The sequence below is a fragment of the Haliaeetus leucocephalus genome, unplaced genomic scaffold, assembly GCF_000737465.1.
Source record: "Haliaeetus leucocephalus isolate CR32 unplaced genomic scaffold, Haliaeetus_leucocephalus-4.0 Scaffold339, whole genome shotgun sequence".
Classification (NCBI taxonomy): Eukaryota; Metazoa; Chordata; class Aves; order Accipitriformes; family Accipitridae; genus Haliaeetus; species Haliaeetus leucocephalus.
This window is the reverse complement of record NW_010972775.1, coordinates 16180805-16199242: the sequence shown is the minus strand read 5'-3', so window position 1 is coordinate 16199242 and position 18438 is coordinate 16180805. Positions and strand designations below refer to the sequence as shown.

The following is an 18438-nucleotide window of genomic DNA, read 5'->3' as shown; positions in this document are numbered from 1 at the left end:
ACAAGTGATGAACTTGCACATCAACACATGGTACTGTTGTTTGCTAAATGCATCATTCTTTCAGTTCTTCTGCCTACATGTCTGGGGCTATATAAGAATTTGAACAGTTTGCTTTGCTAAATAAGATACTGAGTGGGCCCAGCAGACGCACAACTTCCTGCAGCTGCCTTGCTAATGGAAGCCAACTCACTTTTGCCTGCATTTTTGGCTTTCTAGTATAGTGCCAAGTACCTGGAACTGCTTCACAGCTTCAGTTGTCTCTTAGCTAGAGTACCTGTGATTCCTCTGCGTGGTCTGTCCAGAAGTATGATATCAGGATGTTCCCTATCAGAGGTTTGGATACTGCCCATCTCAAAGAATATTATCGCTAGCATATTATTCCTAGGATATCTGAGCACCCTCCAAGATTCCCCTCAGGCCTCATTTTATAACTTTAAGATTCAGGGAGCGTGGAGAACTGCTTTCGGTATGACAGGGGTGCCCAGGATGAATTAGACCCAGAGCTGGTCTTGACTTCTGAGGCAATCAAAAGTGATTGATGGGTCCATGCCTGTGTTTAACTAAGTAAGTAAATTCCACTCAATTCCCTGGTTTCCTTCCTATGGAAGTGTTGGCTGTGATTAGACTAGTGTTAGTTCTACTTCTGTGATAGCCTCATAGGTCAGGATCTGTGTGTAATGGGACTTGGGCCTGTATCAGTTCTCTGTTAAGCAATGGGACTGGCTGCATAAAGGCTTTTTAAATGAATTTTGTGCAAAGCTGCTTTTTCCATTCACTGTTTCCTCTGAGGGAAGTGGAAAACTTGGTATCTGTCACACATTTCTAGCCTGGCTTTTTGCTGAGATTCATTTAGAGATGCAGCTAGTGCTGCTGAGGGTTGTTGTAATGTAGGCTGTAAAGTGGTCTAGAATACTCACATCTAAGCAGAAAGGGAAAGAAACAGCCTTCAGAGAAACACACTGCTTTTGATTCCAATGATTCCAGATTGTCAATGTGCAGTATTCGGGTTTTTCTTCCTTTTATCTGATGTACAATAATTATTTTGAACTCTTCTGTGGACCTTTTTTTCCATTTGGAACACACACACGAGAAAATGCAAACTCAGAATTTCCCTCAATAAAACTCCAGTTTCATTGCTAGTAAGCCATTTTATTTATTACCAAAAAGCTTGGATTTACTTTCCCTTTGAAAAAAAGGGATCTTGCACATTAATTGTTGTCTACCTGAGCTTCCTTATTGCTAGTTCAGTTTCCTCATTTCCTTTTTTTTCCTAAAATATTTGTGCCCTTCTTCAAACATTTATATGAGCATGCAAATGGAGGATAAAATCCTTCCTGGGACCTAGCTCACAGAAAAAGGTGATTTGACTCCCACCTACACTTCATTAAACAAACAAGAACCATAAATCAGCTGAAGCCTGGTAGCCACTCAGTTGGCCTGCCTAGGGCTCAAAGCTGCCTCTTTCATTAATAACTAGGAGCAGCTGAGAAGGTCAATGGCTCAGTGAAGACAGTCTGGTTTACATCAGAAGAAGCACACAAACCTGTTTTGTTTTAAAAAAAAATGCTTGCAACCTATTTAAAGGCACTAGTTTCTTATTAATTAGTAGGGGTTGTGCTTGCTTGCAGTCTGTTTGGAAACATAGGTCTCACGGGGGAAAAGCATCTTCAAGAGATGTTGTTGACAAGAATTTAGGTCCTGAGATAAGAAGTCCAGACTGTAGGGTGGGTTATAGGTCTTCTTTCCCAGCATTAGTGAATGCCTGGGATAGCTACGGTCTGAAAGTCCCAGGCATCTTTACAGTTCCTCAGAAAATGGAGGTGGGTACATGTGAAAAAATCCTTCTATTTTTTGAGCTCCTCTAGTTAAAAATTTGTAGGGTGATTGGGAGAGGAAGCTTTTGGATGGGTTTCCTGAGATGGGGAGAAAGAATAAAAAGGGGTCATGTGTTTTGTCTAGTTCAGCATGTGCTCCTGGTCATCTGACACTGGTGTAGCTGTTCCTAAAGTTGCTGTGGCTATGCTGAAATCGAGCTGGTTATTTTGGTGTAGTTAGCTGGTCACAAAAACATCTGCTTCTTTTTGGCTATTGGTATGGAACTTAAGGAGAACAGTAGCTTGTAACCTGCCTATGGAGGAAAACTCCAAGGTCCTCCTAGCAAGCCTCTGATCCTCCCTTTGTATTTGCTCTTGATACCTTCTCTCCACTTCATAACTACGTGCTGCCATGATTTGCCTTCCTGCTGGGAAGGAACAGCTGGCAACTGCGGGGGCTGAGATTACCCTTGTTCTTTGATCAGCTGCCAGGAATGCAGCATTGAAAATGCACCACTTCTCTTGTGGATACACCCGCATTCTCCTGTCCTGGGCAGCAGCAGGACCAAGGTCACTTTAAGAATCTGCCCTGGAGAGTGCACTATGAGAGCTATTTATTTAGCCAGCTAAGAAGTGGAAACAAGATACATAGTTCTATTTATTTTTCCCAGTGGCAAAGCTCTGGGTTATTTAGAAATAGTCTCCCATGCTCCTATTGACCTTCTCTGGCTTCATGCCAAGTAGCTCTGATTCCCCTGAGACTGTGACTCATGGACTTTATTGGCCTTAGTTAGGCATTTGAGGTCTTCAGGTTGCTGGTGCCATAACTGTGTGGATCTCTCCAGGGCTACCCATATCTGAAGTAAAAGCCACGTGAAAAAATATGAAACTTGCTGAGGTTTAGAGAGCTCTTAAGTTAAATGCTGTGAAATGCAAGTGAGATGGAGACTCCAGACTGTCTTACTCGTCTCCCCTGATGCTGTGCTGCAGAGAAAGCTTTCTGATACCTTTCATAGGGGCAATTTAAAATAAAGCCAGGTGATGCTCTGTTTTTCCTCAGTTCTGTTTATGTCAATAGCTGGGATATCTGATACAATTGTGTGTGTGGGATGCTTGAATCTTCACTCCGTCAACACTTTCTCTAATGAAACATCCCTGATTCCCCACACAATGCAAGGGTCCCTCCTCCTTTCACCTTCCACCTTACTTATTCCCCATATGTTCCATATCTTCTACCCTTCTCCTGCTTTCCAGTGTCCCTTTCAATACCCTTGCTCATTTTCCCAACTTACTTGTTCTGAGGGATATTTGGATGTGTTGTGGGCAGCTGGACGTGGAACGTGACAGTGGCAGATGTTTGCTCTCTGGCCAACAAGGAGCTAGGTCTCTTCTGCGTGACTGTCTCCAGGTGGCCAAGGATCAGATATGCTCCCCAGGCTGCTGGCCCATCAGGCCAATGGCTTTGGAGGCTGTATGTTGTCTGTGGATGTGTGTTGTACAGGGCTCTTCTAGGACTCCTCAAATTGAAGGTAGATTATCAAAGTGAGTGAAAATAAAAACCCAGCACTTACGACTCTTTTTCATAGGAGGAAGACCTGTGGTCTAGAAAATGGCTAATGATGGTGTGACTCGTGTCTGAGTAATTTCTTCCATTACGCTATCTTCTTCTGTTGTTAAAAGGTTGGTGGGCAGTCTTATTTCTGCAGTTTTATTAAAAGCAATTTGGAGAGTCTTTTAAAATGTCTTTGTTTCTCAAAGCTTTTTGTGAGTACAACTGTTTACCACACTGAGTAGAGCTGGCTAATGGTAAGTGTTCACATAAACCTCATATGAGAGATTGCAACAAGAATGAGTATTTGTCAGAATTAAAAACTCGCTTCATGTGAATATTCACAAAACTTGGCTTTCTGCACTGGGCTGTTCCAGTAAGGTTTGACTACTTAATTAAAAGTGGAAAGTGAATAAAATAGGTCTGGGAATGGTGCCAAATTAATTCACTAGAAAATGTGACATGCAGAAATTATCTGCCTTCGCTCATGTCCAGCATTGCCCACTTCTGACATTTGATCACAATTCTTATGTTTGGTGCTTATTGGATGGTCCCAGCTCCTCAAACCCTTGCTGATAATCTCCCTTTCCATTAAAGGGAGGAAATCTTCTCATGTACCTCTATTCTGTCTGAGGTGGATATCTGGACTCCCCACATACTAAAGGAAAAAAGAAGCAAATTCTCCTCACCTGTATCAAATGTTTGCCTCTAGAAACTTGAGGTGGCTTTGAAGTGTTTATTTCTCTCTGCTGTGTGGAGAATTAGTCTGGAGTGGGCAACTTGGAAGTAGTGTGATGGGCATATAAGGTTGGGTCAGGTAGATGGTTGCTGAGAGAGATTTGGAAAATGCAGTCCTCTCCAGCTAGTGTCAGGGCTCAAAACCCAGGAGGAAATGAGAACACCATGTGTCTCTTTGGTGATGTGTGCTCAGGGGTGATTTGAAGTGGGGAGTGACTCATGATTCTGAAACATGCAAGAATAATGATGATACTGTTGCTATGGTCAGGAAGCAATTCCTATACCACATAGTTCTGTCACAATGTGAGCTGAGAGGAAGTTTTTACTGGAGTACTGAAAGCAGAGCTCATGCAAGTGAAGAGAAGAATGTCAAGGTGATCAGGAGAGCACATCTAAAGCTAAAAGCCCAAATCTGACAGGTCCATATTTAAACAGACATTGTGTCAGATTGACCAATGAGAATATGAAGGCCCTGGAAATGTTGAAGATATAAGTTAAGAGGCTGCATATAGCTTCAAAACAGGCTTTGAATATATGAATATATACATATTGCTCTGCTTTTCTATAATACCTGTTCTATTTGCACACAACTGAGATTCTGTTTTGTCATCTCGGAACCAATGCTTTTGATGCAAGATAAAATGTAAGCGTTGAGCCCATAGTGTTGAAAAGTGACCAAGCTGCCACATCAACAAATGCTTGTAAAAGTGATCTTCTGTGACCTTAACAGCACAGAAGACATCAGAATGGCAGTGGGCTATGTGTGCTTTAGACAAAAAGAGAGGAGATGTGTAGCAGGCATGACCTGAATACTAGAATTATCTCTTCTCTTAAGAGTGATGGACAACACATGGAAGAGATCCAATTGCAAATGCATCCTAGACCCAGTGCAGGCAGTTAGTTTCTTCAACCTTAATTCTGGATTACTTCTTGCTGGTAGACCACCATTTACATTTGCTACAATTCCATCTCCTGGATTGTGCTAAACTTTCAGCTGCTCTCTGCTTGAGCAGAAGAACATGTTGCATGACCATGGCTAGCCAATATTTTGAGAATGAGAAGTGCAACACACCAACATGGTGATTAGTTCCTTTGCAACCTGATATGGTAGCTGTTGTGATTGGCTCTTTTTGAGGAATGCTACACATACGGCTTTATGCCTTTGTTTATTTGGCAATGGTTCCTCATAGATGATCAAAAGCAAATCGTCCTTAATTTCTCTTGCTGGTCTGTGTCTTGCCATTAATTGCATTGAGCAGTTTGGATATTTAATTGAAGAGTAACACATTCTATTGGAATGTGGTCAGAATTAATCAGTGCTTAGTGTCTACTTATTCTGAAATTTTTATTTGGTTCATTTGATCCCTGTAAAAAATTCACAGGAGGGGTTGAAATACTTCTTTTGAGCATGTCACAACTAAATGACATGCTTCCCATCTGGCCTTGATCTACATGGGATTTAGCCTAGAATTCCTGCTAAATAAAACTGGTAAATACTGTTCTGAATGAGATGATGCCAGCAACAAGGGAAAAAGGGTTGTCTTTAAAATTTTTGTTCACATCAAGTGTCTTTTCAACTTGACTAATATCTCAGATGACATGGAGCAGAGATGGGTACATCACTGAGATACGTAAATAAACCAAAGTGTTCAAATTTAATGCAATGAGCCATTGTAATTGAAGAAATGATCTTGGAGACAAGGGTATCCCAGTTATATGCAGTTCCTTCTCCTCTGTTCTTTTTACAGTCTGTGTGGTTTCTCTGAAAGAATGACCTGTTCTAATATTAATAATAAGTTATAAAATCTCATTTCAGACTGATGGTATCTTAGTGCTGCTTTGCAGAGTAAATAGAGTTGCATTGCAGAATTATACTTTAGTGGCATTGTAGCGTTAATAGCAGCAGATGAGAGAAATTGAAAAATTAAGAGGTAGAGGCAAGGGAGAAAGAGAAGCTTTCAGATGAGATTTGAAAATAGATGAAGAATTGATGAGGCAGAGAGGAATACCATATACCAAGGTTGTTCCAGATGGCTGGACAAACATATTGCATACAGAAACCCTGGTGCCATCTCTTGGTAGCCTCTGGTATGGCAAGATTAAGGACAGATAGACCTACATCTGTGGCATAAAAAATTGGTGAATGATCATTATATAAAGAGCAATCCACTTCTGAGCTTAACTTGATATGTCATGAGAAGGGAGAAACTGGTTTATAAATGGGCCCACTTAGTGTGACTGTTATTTTGAAAGAGATGTTTGCTTTTTCTCTTTTAGGTCTAGCTTATGTTTTATGTCTATTTCAGGTAGAGGTAAGAGTTTGAAAAAGAAGCAATGGTTTCAAGTGAAGGCCTTTCTTTGCTTGTCTGTTACTTCTTCCCCATTGGTGAGCTAGCGGGTTATATTTGGAAAGATGGTATGAGGGCAAGTCACTGCTGTTCTCAAGTTCTTGACTTTTCACGCCCAGTGGCTATGGCAGATGCAATTCATGGCTGACCTCACATGATGGCTTTGGGTATGTCTATACTGCAGGCAACTCTGTGCTCGTTGGGTGGGAGATTCTTTCCGCCCTAGCTTTCATTTAACTCATTCTGCTAACAACTGTTAAGGCTTGCAGCAGGGCCTCCAGTGTAGGCTACCCAAGCTTCTGGAGACATATTATCCAGTCTGGGAATATTATTCATGATGCCGTATCTGTCTCACTGTTGGTCTTTGTGCTAACTAGACTAAAGCTAACCCTTGGGTGCCTCACTGCAGTGCAATTGCATTGCCTCTTAGAAGCACTCTATGAGATGTATCTCCCACATAGCTGGGGAAACCACTATCCCTCCCATCCAAATGGGAGGTAGGACTTGATTTCATACATTAGTTGCATCTGAGTGTTTCCCAGAGTTAAATGAATTGTTAATGTTCACAATGATTCCTTGTAGCTGAGTATGACAGTCCTATAGAAGGCTAGGTCAAGACTGGTGTGGTACTGTTATGTTAAACATTTTCTAAGTAGCACAGAAGGAACAGAGTGGAATAAATCCAAATAAAAAAATGAGAGCAGAGCTAGAAGGATTACAAAATATTTTGCAATCTAGGAAGAAATGAAGGGTTTGGGATAACTTCTGGAAGTTGATGGGTTAACTGTGAGAAGAGGGGTAGGCAAGCTGCTCCTGATCTGGAGGTGCAGAGGGAAGGCTTTCACCAGTGGTGGTAGGCTATAAGAGTAAAGAAGAGCAAAAAGTCTAACAGTAGAAGATGAAAGATCTCTCATGTCTGAAGTGCTAATCTGAGACATGGTGTGTTACTGTGGGCAAGTCACCTGAGATCAGACTTTCCACATGCTCAGTGTGTACACTTAAAACAGCACCTTTCTAATGCCTTCCTAAGGGTAGTGAGGGTACAGTCATTTGTATCTGGGGCATTCAGTGAGGACAGAGATAGAGAAGGGGGAAATGAGAAAGGGGAGAGAAGAGCAGTAGTGAATTTGTGAAAAGTCTTATGCTCAGCCAGGATGCTGTTGAAGTGGACTGTGGAGTGGATGTGAAGCTGGCAGAGCAAGGAGAGGGTTGAGCAACATGGTTGTGTGACCTTGTAAGCACATTTGAGGTGATGTTAAGTGCCAAAGCTTTCAGAAAGCATCAGCCAGACAGCCCTGGGGGACTGGAACTGGAGGGAAGGGATTTCTAAGCAAAGCTTATCTGAATTTGCTTGTAGAGGTGATGAACAGGTGCCCACCCTGCCTGTTTGCCTGCATCCATTTTCCTGTGTCAAGCTGACAAAGAAAGAATTCCCCCTCAGAAATCATTGAGTAGGGTAATAATGTGAATCTCTGATAGAGGCCAGAGAGTGAGTAGATAAAGTTGAGGGCACTCACTTGCACATATGAGAGCCCTGGCATCTCATCCCCTTTGCCTTTCACTTGATTTATTGCCATTTCTCCTCCCACCCAGAAGCCTGCTACCCTTATGAAGGGGGTAGAAAGCAGCTGTGAAATCCTCCCAACAGAAGCTTTCAGTCCAAACGTAGACAAGGGAAATATGATTGAAACAACAATGAAAGGAATCCTCAATGCAGAACATCTACAGCAAAAATTTTGCACAATGCTGGCCCTGAGCAGGTGCTGTCCCCACAAGGAAAACAGCCCTAAGAATTTTCTGGGTTTGCTGTGGCTTTTTTCCAGCTCCACCAGTGCTGGCAATGCTGGTAGGTGACGCGTAAGCCAGTCTCTAGAACTATCAGTGGTTTTTAAAGCGTAACAGTGATTAGACCTGCCCTGAGCAGAGTTCTATGACACAGTGTCAAAGCCCTTAGCAACAGCCTTTCTGCGCTAGGATTCCCTGTCCTGATAGCACTGTTGGAGCCGCACCAGCTGTAGGAGCAGCGGGGTAGCTGGTTTTAGCAATACAGAGGCAACACAACTGAGTCATTTCCAGTGGGCAGGAGAGAGATAGCTCCAATGTCTTCACAGTCTCTTTCAGGCTCTTTTAGGGAGTTATTGAACGCTGATTATAGAGAATAAAAGAGAAATTGTAAATACTGGAATATTTACCAAGTGCAGGTGAAATGAGTTTTGTTAGGGAGAGAAGGTTTGGTAACAGCAGTACTACAGATGTAGCACAGGTCTCTGGCTTGCTAATGCTGGCAGGGCTCTTCTCGGGCTCTTTATCTGCAGGACAACACTTGGAATGGCAGCAATGCCAGCAAAATCTGTAAATAAACCCAGAGTTGAGCAGCTCTGGGATGTGTTCAGAGACACGGTTTGGAACATGGAGGGGAGAACCTGAAAACTTGAAGTGGCTGGTGAGGAAGAACAGGGCTGCTGACTCCTAATATGGCTGCGGCTCTCGGGTTGGCAGTGGAAACTCCCCCTGAGGTGTAAACCTTGGAAGGGTCATGCCTCTCAGACTGAGCTTTTACCGTCAGGCTGCAGTAACAGCCAGACTATTGCAAAACAGGAAAGAGAAAATCGCCCCATAACTTTGGCACATCTATTCCATGTGTTTCTTTCCTTTCCTGTGCTAAATGGGTATCATTTGGGTTTTGTGTGGATCACAGCACATGCATTGCAATGGTACAACAGCTCTCACGGTCTACTCAAAAGCTTCATTTCCTCCTTGTTTTTCATTGTTGTTTTAAATTGCACTTACATATTTGGTTATTCCAGCTTTTACCACCTTCCAGATTTTTCTGTGCAGAAAAAAACAAGGGCACGTGGAAGAACCATCCTGATAATGCTCATAAATTTTACTGTGCTTTTTAATTATTTATGTCCATTGCTTCATTCTTATATTTACAGCTCAAGTTCTACCAGCCTTGGCTTTGATATGGTCTGTTCTCAAATCCCAGAGTTTGGCTTGATTATATCGGATGGAAGCTTTCCAATGAAAGGAGAGGGGAAAAGAAATACTAACTTTCATTACTTAGGCTTCTGCAAATTACTGCTTCAAAAAGCCCCTGCAGTTATGCCAGTGTGACATCGCAGCTTTCAAACAGCAAATACCAGGAGAATTTGACCTAGTATTTGCTGCATTTTGCCTTGTTACTGATTTTTTTTTTTCCCCTTCTAAATCCTCTAGCTAAATGTTGTGAAGAACAGGCACCAGCACTAAGATGTGAGCAGATTATTGCTTAATGAGGAATTATACATGTGTAACTGAAAAAATTCATTAGTCTGTGGTTGGCTGGATCAGCCACAAGAGCCAGATGCTGGCTTTCAACCAGTCTCGCAAACTCCATGATGGTGTAGTGACCTACGTTGCACTCAAGGCTAGTGCATACTGCCTGCTCTCAAATCCCCTTACTTGTAGATGTGGGGATGAAACCTGAGGCTGTGCTTTGGCTGCTGCGGTAGTACAGTCTTCCTGCTCATCCTCCCAGAGTCTTAATGCATCCTGCATGTTGTATCTCAGTCACCAGCTGGGCAAAGTGCTATATGGAAAGCAACATGGGTGATCTAACAGAGAATACTATTTCTCTGACTCCTGGGCATACTACTAAACTAAACATACTTCTTTTTCTTTCTCAGAACCCCTACCTATGCCATTGCCATCTTATATAGCACATTGTTGTTCTTTGAAATGCTAAATATTTTGAGGTACTGTGGTTGCAGAGAGCCTCATCTCTGACCTGCAGCTCGTAGGTTGCCTTCCCTGCAGTAAGATGTTCTACTGCTGTCCTGCCTGAGCTGCAGAGAAGAGGACAGGCCAAGGACAAATTCACAGCAGGAGTTGGAGCGGTGGTGCATCTGCTGCTGTCTGAGACTGTGGCCTTTTGTGATGGTGGCTCAGTCTGCTTGCACAGATAGCTTCTGCAGAAGATGTTGCAAATGAGGATACATCTATCCTATTTAGTTTGAACCTGATTGTGTCCTCAGATGACTCTTCTGCCGTTCCTATCACAGCTTGGAGATCTTATCTCCAGAAAGCTGCTGCAGGGCAGTGTGAAAGTTGTTCCAGTTCCACACCTGGGCTCTTTTTCCTGCAAAGATGTTATCTCTGCGTGAGTACTACACAATACAGCAGTATCCCCATTTCCCTCTCCCACCTATCAAGTGAGACAGAAACCACAGAATGGCAGAGGGAGGTGAAGAGCAGGATGGCTTTTTTTCCCTGCTAAACCTTTACTGAAAATCCCAGGCAAGTTAATAAGCTTTTCTCCCTGCTCTGCAATTGCAACATCTATTTTCCCAAAGACTTCATGCTTACTGAGAAAACTAGTCAGCATTACATGTTTCTAGTACCATTCTACGTGTGTTTTGCAGTCATCTGCCTCAAAAACACACAGTAGGTAAAATTGGCGTTTCTTTTGTGTACAAGACAGGTTTGAAAAATTTCTTATAAATTGGCTATTGGTGTTGACTGAAGACACTTGGGTCAGTGAGGACTGAGTTTTTTGAATGAATATCTGGATTTCCAGAGATATTTAGATGTGTGAAGATGAAAGGCAATGTAACCGTAACAGAAAGCCTCTTGGCAGGTTAAAGACCTAACTCATACAGTTAAAAGGTAGTTCTGACCTCAGTATACAAAGGGGCCTTGAAAAATCCTGCTGAGTGCTAGCTGCATGTTTAGACACAAAAATGCCTTTTAAATTCAGGTCAAGATGCCTAATGTGAATTTGTAAGAGTGTTACTTTTTCTCGAGCATGTTTATGGATTGTTCTCAATTTGAGACTGAATTAATAGTACCAATTAAGCTCAGTATTGTGTACACACATGGCTTACAAACTAATACCCCAGTACTTCCAAACATGTTCATATTTGGCAGCATCAGTTAGGACCATCAAACTGTAAAGTGCCCAATTCACAGTAAATTCAGTGCTGAAGGGCTAAGTATGTATGTGAGGGAACACAATCATCTGAAGAGATGAAAAGTGGTGGTAGCTGGAAAACAGGAGAAAATTGGTGATGGCTTCTGCATATTTTTCTCCTATATATTTTGTTGAAATTCCACTTGCATGTGAGCTTTTCAGGCAGCTCTGACTCTGATGACCATCCTTTGGAATTTAGGTAAGAGCAATATACATAAACTGTCTAACTTGTACACATAACAAGGGAAATAATGCTTACCTACTTGGGAAGCACATGGAGACTGATAAATGGAAAGTGTTGCATACACGAAGATTAATCGGCATCAATACCTTCTTCAACTTGCTCCCTACTGCAAATATGCATGTAAAGCTGTGTGCTGTCAGTGCTGCAGCTGATGTGTAAACAGGTACTCATACATTCAAACCATGGCCTTAGTACTACAGGCAGACTGTCACTGGACACTCACTGACAGGCAAAACTAAGTAGGGCTATAGGGTTATGTTATGACATATTGCCAGTTTGCAACCACCTAAGTTGCATCTTGTCACGCGGCACAGGGAGAATGATTCCAGCAGCTATGCTTGCATGAAATGGCTTCTTGCTCTGGCATATTCAAAGAAACTCTGCAAGCTAGCTCTCTTCCCTAGAGGTTTTAAGCTTTAAGTTTCCTTTGGCTGGACTTTATGGATGTGCTTCATCTGAATAGGACCAGAGGGGAAAGTGAAGTGCCATATAAAATCAAACTGATGGATCTATTTCTACAGCCTTGTCATATGGAAACAGTACCATTAGATTAAAAAGAACAAACACAGTTTTTCATCTCGTGTTCAATATCAGTCATTCCTTCTTTTGTTCTGAAGCATCTGACTTTTGCTTAAAGAAAAGGCTGCCACACAAGTCAGCCTTGTTCTTGGTAGAGATCAAGAAAGATGGTGCTTTCTCAGTCCATCAACTTCATATATCATGTTCTTTTCAAGTCTCTTAAATTGGCCATATTTTTAAAATTAGTTTCCTTGAAAAACTCTTTTTTTTTTTTTTTTTTTTTTTTTGGTTAAAAAGACCAACCAACCAAAAAACCCAGACAAAATAAATGTCAAAATCCTAAGCAGTGAAACTGCAGGAATGGCTGAAATGAAAACTCAAATTTCCCATCCATTGCAGTAGCTGAGTTACATGCAGTAAAGGTTGCTATTTCAAACACTGTTGTTTTACAGCTCAAGAGCACCTTTCATTTAAAAAGTGCTTTTTAAAGATGTACCCTGAGATTACTGCTGCCTTAGAGATGGTTTGTACTAACCAGTAGTCAGGGAGAACTACAGCTCTTAGCCTTGATTACTTTGAAACCAGCCTCCCTTTCATGCCCTCAAACAGCTCTGGGCACAAGCAGTGACATGTTCCATACCTTGCTACCTGGACTGTTGGCAGCACAAGCTGCCCTTGGATACATCACTGCCAGCAATTGATAGTCTCCATAAAGGAAAAATGTTGCAGTTGTTTGCAGGCAATATAGCGTGAGTGCAGGCTCATTTTCTGGCTTCATAAAGTCCTGGGTACCCCCAAGCTCTACCTTCTCTGTTATAGTTCACCATCAGAGACTCCTCAATGGCAAAGCACCTGCAATTCAATTTCTCTTAATGAGGACAGAAGTCACAGTTGCCCTGCTGAGATTTGAGCCTAGGGTTCCTGGGTATGTCACCAAGCAGTGCCCTTTGGCTTCATCATGCAGTAAGCAGGGTTTCACCAGGTACGTGGATTGCGTCCCTCTCCCTGCCCTTACTCTGGGTGTACACAGCATTCAGAAAAGTTTGAGGCAGAATGATCCAGAAGCAAGCAGAATGGGGCTGGCTCTCTCCCCTGTGCACTGAGCACCTACCTTGCTGTGAGCACAATGTGCACGTCAGTCCCTCGGGTCTCTGGAGCAAAAGCTGCTGGGCGTGGTGAACTGATCAGCTATGAATAAATTGACAGCTAAGGAGTGAGCCAACAGACCACTGGGCCCTTTCTCACTACTAACTGCATTGGGATTGGAAGACAGGTATCTGGGGAAAGGAGGGGGATTTACCCCCACTCACTGATATGCTTTAATTGTGCACGAGATGTTTTGTAGGGCTGGGCTGGTGCTTGTTATCAGATGTGGCCTCGATAAGTATCCTCACTACTCCTCTTAATCAATCAAGGATAGCGTCAAGACCCTTTCTCAGTCCCCCTCCATGTGTCCCTTGGGTGGGAGAGCTGGATTCTCACACTGTCAGTCTGAGACTGCCTGGGTGATGAATCTGTTAAGAATCCTATCTGGTTGTGATCCTTCCAGCCCCTTCATCTTGATGTGAATGACAAGTTGTCACAGCCTGCCTCAGCCATATTGGTGACATCTGACCCTAGAGAGGGAGTTGACAGGAATGGGAAATCTTCTGAGGTATGGCTTCTGCCTGAGGAAGCAGTGCCAGCTCTGCACCATGCTGTAAGAAATGCCTGGGCATTTTTTTGGCAAGGATTTAAGTGTGTTTTGTGTACCTTGTTCTTCTTTGTTACCACTTTGAAGCTAATTTAATTTAGAGCTGTAAAGAATAGGTTCAATTTTTAGGATACAGCTGTCTCTCCTTCTGTACTTGTTGTACACAAGAGACAGTAGGATACTTGTAAAGATGCCTGGAGGATAACCCTGGAGTGACTCTTCTTTCTGGGAGGCAGAGATGAAAGAGGCTGGAAGGCTATACCTTTTCACTGATTTTAACCTAACGGGCTCCAGGGCAGGCAGAGATGTTTGGAAGATGCTACAGTGAAGGCTTTGAGCAGAACCTGGGAACTGAGATATGCTTATTGTATCAGCCATGAAAGCAAGAGAGGACCTCACACTGGGGCTTCTGCATCACAACTCTAACTTCTCTACAAGGAGCAGCACGTCTTTCAAAGAACACATTGACTTCAGCTTACCAAAATGCAAGATAGGAGCAAATTTGCTCCTGGGGTTGTTGTAGGGTTAAAAAGCAGGGAATCCTCACTCCTTTTGCTGTTAAGTCTTGTTGGCTATTAGCATTGAATTTGGCATCTGTGTACACTTTTTTCCTCACAACCCTCCTCTTAGAGTTAATAGACATATAAATCTTTAAAGATGGGGAGGAAATAGTGTTCAGTATGCATTTAATTTCTGTACCTTTTTTGTTTGCTCACTAATTCTGTTCAGCAAAATGAATTGCATCACAGAGAATAGGTTCCGCAGAAGATGTATATTTGTATTAAAGACAGTGTGTGCTTTTCCAGGGGGGAAAGAAAAAAAAAAAAAAAAAAAAGCTGGTCCCTGGAATTGAAGTAACCGTTAGAAAAGGAGTGTGTGATTTTTTTTTTTAAATTTTTTTTTCCCTTTCCTTCTGCATTACACCAAAAGCACATCTGTGCGCAACAGCTGGATCTCCAGACTCCACCTGTCGGCTGCGTGTGGGACTGTGAGCAGGCTTTGCCTTTAGCATAAGTTTTAATGCCTAGCTAACAAGCTGGAATTAAAGTGGACATGATGATGGGTGTTTTATGTAAGTCCTAGACCAGCAATGCTATGAAAATGCCAGCAGCATAAGCAGCTTTTGCCCACCCATATTTCCAAGACTTGTGAAGCTGCTGGTTTTAAGCCTTTAAAACAAATCACTGTGCAAGTGCCTGCATATTTAAGATCTGTATTTCTGGGCCACAAGGGAAATGACTATTCAAGGCATCTGTCTCAGATGAGATCTACCTTCTGGTAGGATTTATAAAGCACCTATTGCTGTGGTGCCTACATGTTGTTTCTAAATGTCTCTCAGTTGTCAAATGTGAAATTGTCTTTTGAGTGAGTTGCTCTGTGACTGTATAAACTCCTGAAGTTAAGCATGAGTCCCAGGGGTTGGAGGCAAAATGCAGTCACACAATATGTACACTCAAGGGCTCTTAATTTCTCCCAGAGACAGGGGCTGTGGAAGTTTAGGGTCTTTAAGCCTGTAAGCTGTAATACCTTGAACCCTCAGTCAAGGTTCCCATTGTGCTAGATGCTGTACAAATATATATTGCACGGTCCCTGCCCCCCCTGCTGCTTACGATATAAATAAACATGACAGCATCAAGTGATTATACTGCAAAATAGCAGGGTAAAGGGCAAAAGGAGGGAGCATGGGCTTGAAGCAATGTGCGTTGCCAGGCAGGGGCAGAACCTTTTCTTACATTTCTATAAAAATAGTGCTGTACATCTTTATTATCCAGGTGTGATTGCCTTTAGGAATTAGATCAGGCATCAAGTTGAAGAGGTATTTAATGAAGCACCAAGTCATTTGCTTTCATTCAATAATTTGAAGAGGATGGTTTGTGTTTAAGCATGTAAAATGTACAGTCTTGCAGGAGAAGGAAGGCTGGTTAAGTTACTTGGGGGCTGATCTGCAGAGCCCTTTTGGATCACTTTGTTCAGTCTTTGGCTTCTCTGCTTTTCCCTGTCCATAGTTCCAAGCTAGTCCTGAACAGGTGGGCACCAATGTCAATGTGTCCTGAGCCTTAAAATCCTTTCATGTAGTCCACCGCGCATATCTCTTGTAGTGAGGTTTTTCATTTTCAGGAGTCGTCTTTTTTTTTTTTTTTTTTAATACTGGGGTGGAACAGCAATTAATTTTCTATTCAAGGGGCAAAAACAGAGGCACAGCATCGTCTGTCATACTGCCCAGCACTACAACCTGTGAGCTGAGATTAGAGTGGAGAAGAAAACCTAAGAGATCCTGCCTTTCAGTCTCTTCTGTCTGCAGTGATTTCCAGCTAACACTGTCCTGGTAGCTCAGATCTAAAGGGTGACCTAGGCAAAAGACTTCTTTGTCTATGCTTTTTAGCAGCCTGGTTTTACTGGCTAATCCAATTGTGCTTTGGCTTGGGAAGCGGAGTTTTTCTTTGTTGTTGCTCCTGGTTCCTAAGCACAGGATCTGGAAGTTGCATTTGTCTATCTGTCTGCTAGTTGTACTCCTGCCCTGATATCCAAGCTGCTGACTTGGAAACACTTCAGAGATTTCCATTCTTCAGAGTGGCTGTCTCAACTGCTACTACAGGGAGTTTTTAATGTTTTCTGATTACAGAGCAGCATTTATTATTATGCCTTTTAAGATAGGGCAACTTTATTTATACCTCCTTTTTATGAAATACATAAATGAGCCTCCTTTGAGATAGCTGTTTTGTCAATCCCAGTGTAAGATTTTACTAACATATTGCCACAAAGAATAGAAAATCAGAGGAAGGCATCTGGACAGATTTGGCAGGTTTTTTAATGATTTCTTCCACCCCCCACCCCATTCTGTCTTGAGACAAATGCAGAGTTCTGCACTGGGCAAGCTATCAAATTCTCTGGTCTAGCATATGGCTCATCAAGTCATCTTTCTTGTGCTCTTAAACTTTTCTTCCTGTTCCCATCTCCCTGCCCCCCCTCCCCTCTTTGCTTTCATGCACAAATTATTATCTCCTTTCTCTCTGTCTTCCTGTCCCAGGCTTACTCATCTCATTATATCTTCTGATGCCAGAAAAGGTGTTGTTGGTTTGCCATTCGGTGTTAAGAGGTGCTGATATCACAAACACCATTTGCCTGGCTTGCTGTAAGCCTATTGATGCATCCATCAGCTTGCTGCTGTTTTCAGTGAAAGTCCGTTCTGCATTCTCTTCTATGAGTTCTTATTTGTTTCCCATAGGGTGTTTTGTATGTTTGAATTTGTTCAGCATCAAAGATGAGTAATATTCTGGGGATACTTGCCGACAGCTGACTTAAAGTGTAAATTACAATGCTGATTTAAAGTCCAAACTTAAAACAAATGCAGGTAGGTAACTCTACACAGTGTAGGTGTGAACTCCTTACCCAGGATAATTGTGGATGCTGAGTTTGCGTAAGTTCAAAAGTGCCCAGGCAAATATATAGAAAGAAAATCAACTAAGAGCTAAAAAGCCTCCCAAAGGTACCATTGCTAGCTTATGAAATCTCTGGACTGCAAATTGCTGGAGTCTGGTCTGGAAGTTCCAGCACTGTGTTTTTGCTGTGGTCTTATATGCTTCCCTTGGCCACTGTTGGCCACAGGATACTAGACTATTTGGACTTTCAGCTTAAGCTGGTGCAGCTGCTCTTTTTTTTCCCTGGCTAATTAACTTTGCACTTAGAATACCTGTTTCTCATTTCACTTCCATTTTGTCTATGATTAAAATGTAGGGATATAAGACTACAGTCATTCCTGGATCACTTTTTTCAGACCCTTCCCTCATTGGCAACTGAGCCTAACGGTCCCATTATAAGCAATTCAGGCTCCGTTTTCAAAGTTGTTAGGTTGTTCGTCCCATTGCTGCCAAGAGGATGTTTCAGAGCTTCATTTCCCAATGCTTAAAATCTATCCTTTAATTTCCAGTTGAAATTTATTCATGGCCATTTTATATCCATTTGTCCTTGTGCCAGCTTTGTTCTTTAGCTTAAGTAGCTCTCTGCCTTCCTCAGTGTTTACTTCTCCCCCACCCAGTGTGTCTATGGAGAACAATCAAGTCACCTCTTAACCATCATTTTGCTAAGGTGACAAAACTGTGACCTCATGAGATATGTCTCCGTTACCATAATGATTTCCTTAGCACTTTTCTGCACAGTTCCTTCCGAGTACTGCACACAGCTGTTCAGGTGAAGCCTTGTATGAAAACATTCATGCTTTCCCTTCTCTACTGGCAGTGGCTTTCCTGAGACCTGATCTGTCCTTTTCATGGTTGTCACCCTGCTGGGTCATGCATGTACTCATCCTCTAATTGGCTCTCATATTCAGGGTGTCCTTCTACTCATTTCCAAATTATGAACCCCTGCTCATAACAGCAATTCTTGTTAAACCCTAACTGTGTAACCTTGCACTTTGACTATTACATTTCATCACGTTTCTGTTGCTTCAGAACTCAAGAACATCCTGTTACTCCTGAAAGATATTCTTAACTCCCTGCTATTGGCAGCAGCTCCTGACTTCACATGGTCAGCAGATTTTGTTAGTATACTCTGACTTTTTGTGCCAAGGTCATTAATGAAAAGA

The 18438-nt window shown here is 42.3% G+C and overlaps 1 protein-coding gene across 1 annotated transcript in view; it reads left to right on the top strand.

The window, feature by feature from the left end:
- Window positions 1-18438, top strand: part of AGBL1 (ATP/GTP binding protein-like 1) — a 276170-nt gene that overhangs the window by 8399 nt on the left and 249333 nt on the right. The window lies entirely within an intron of this gene.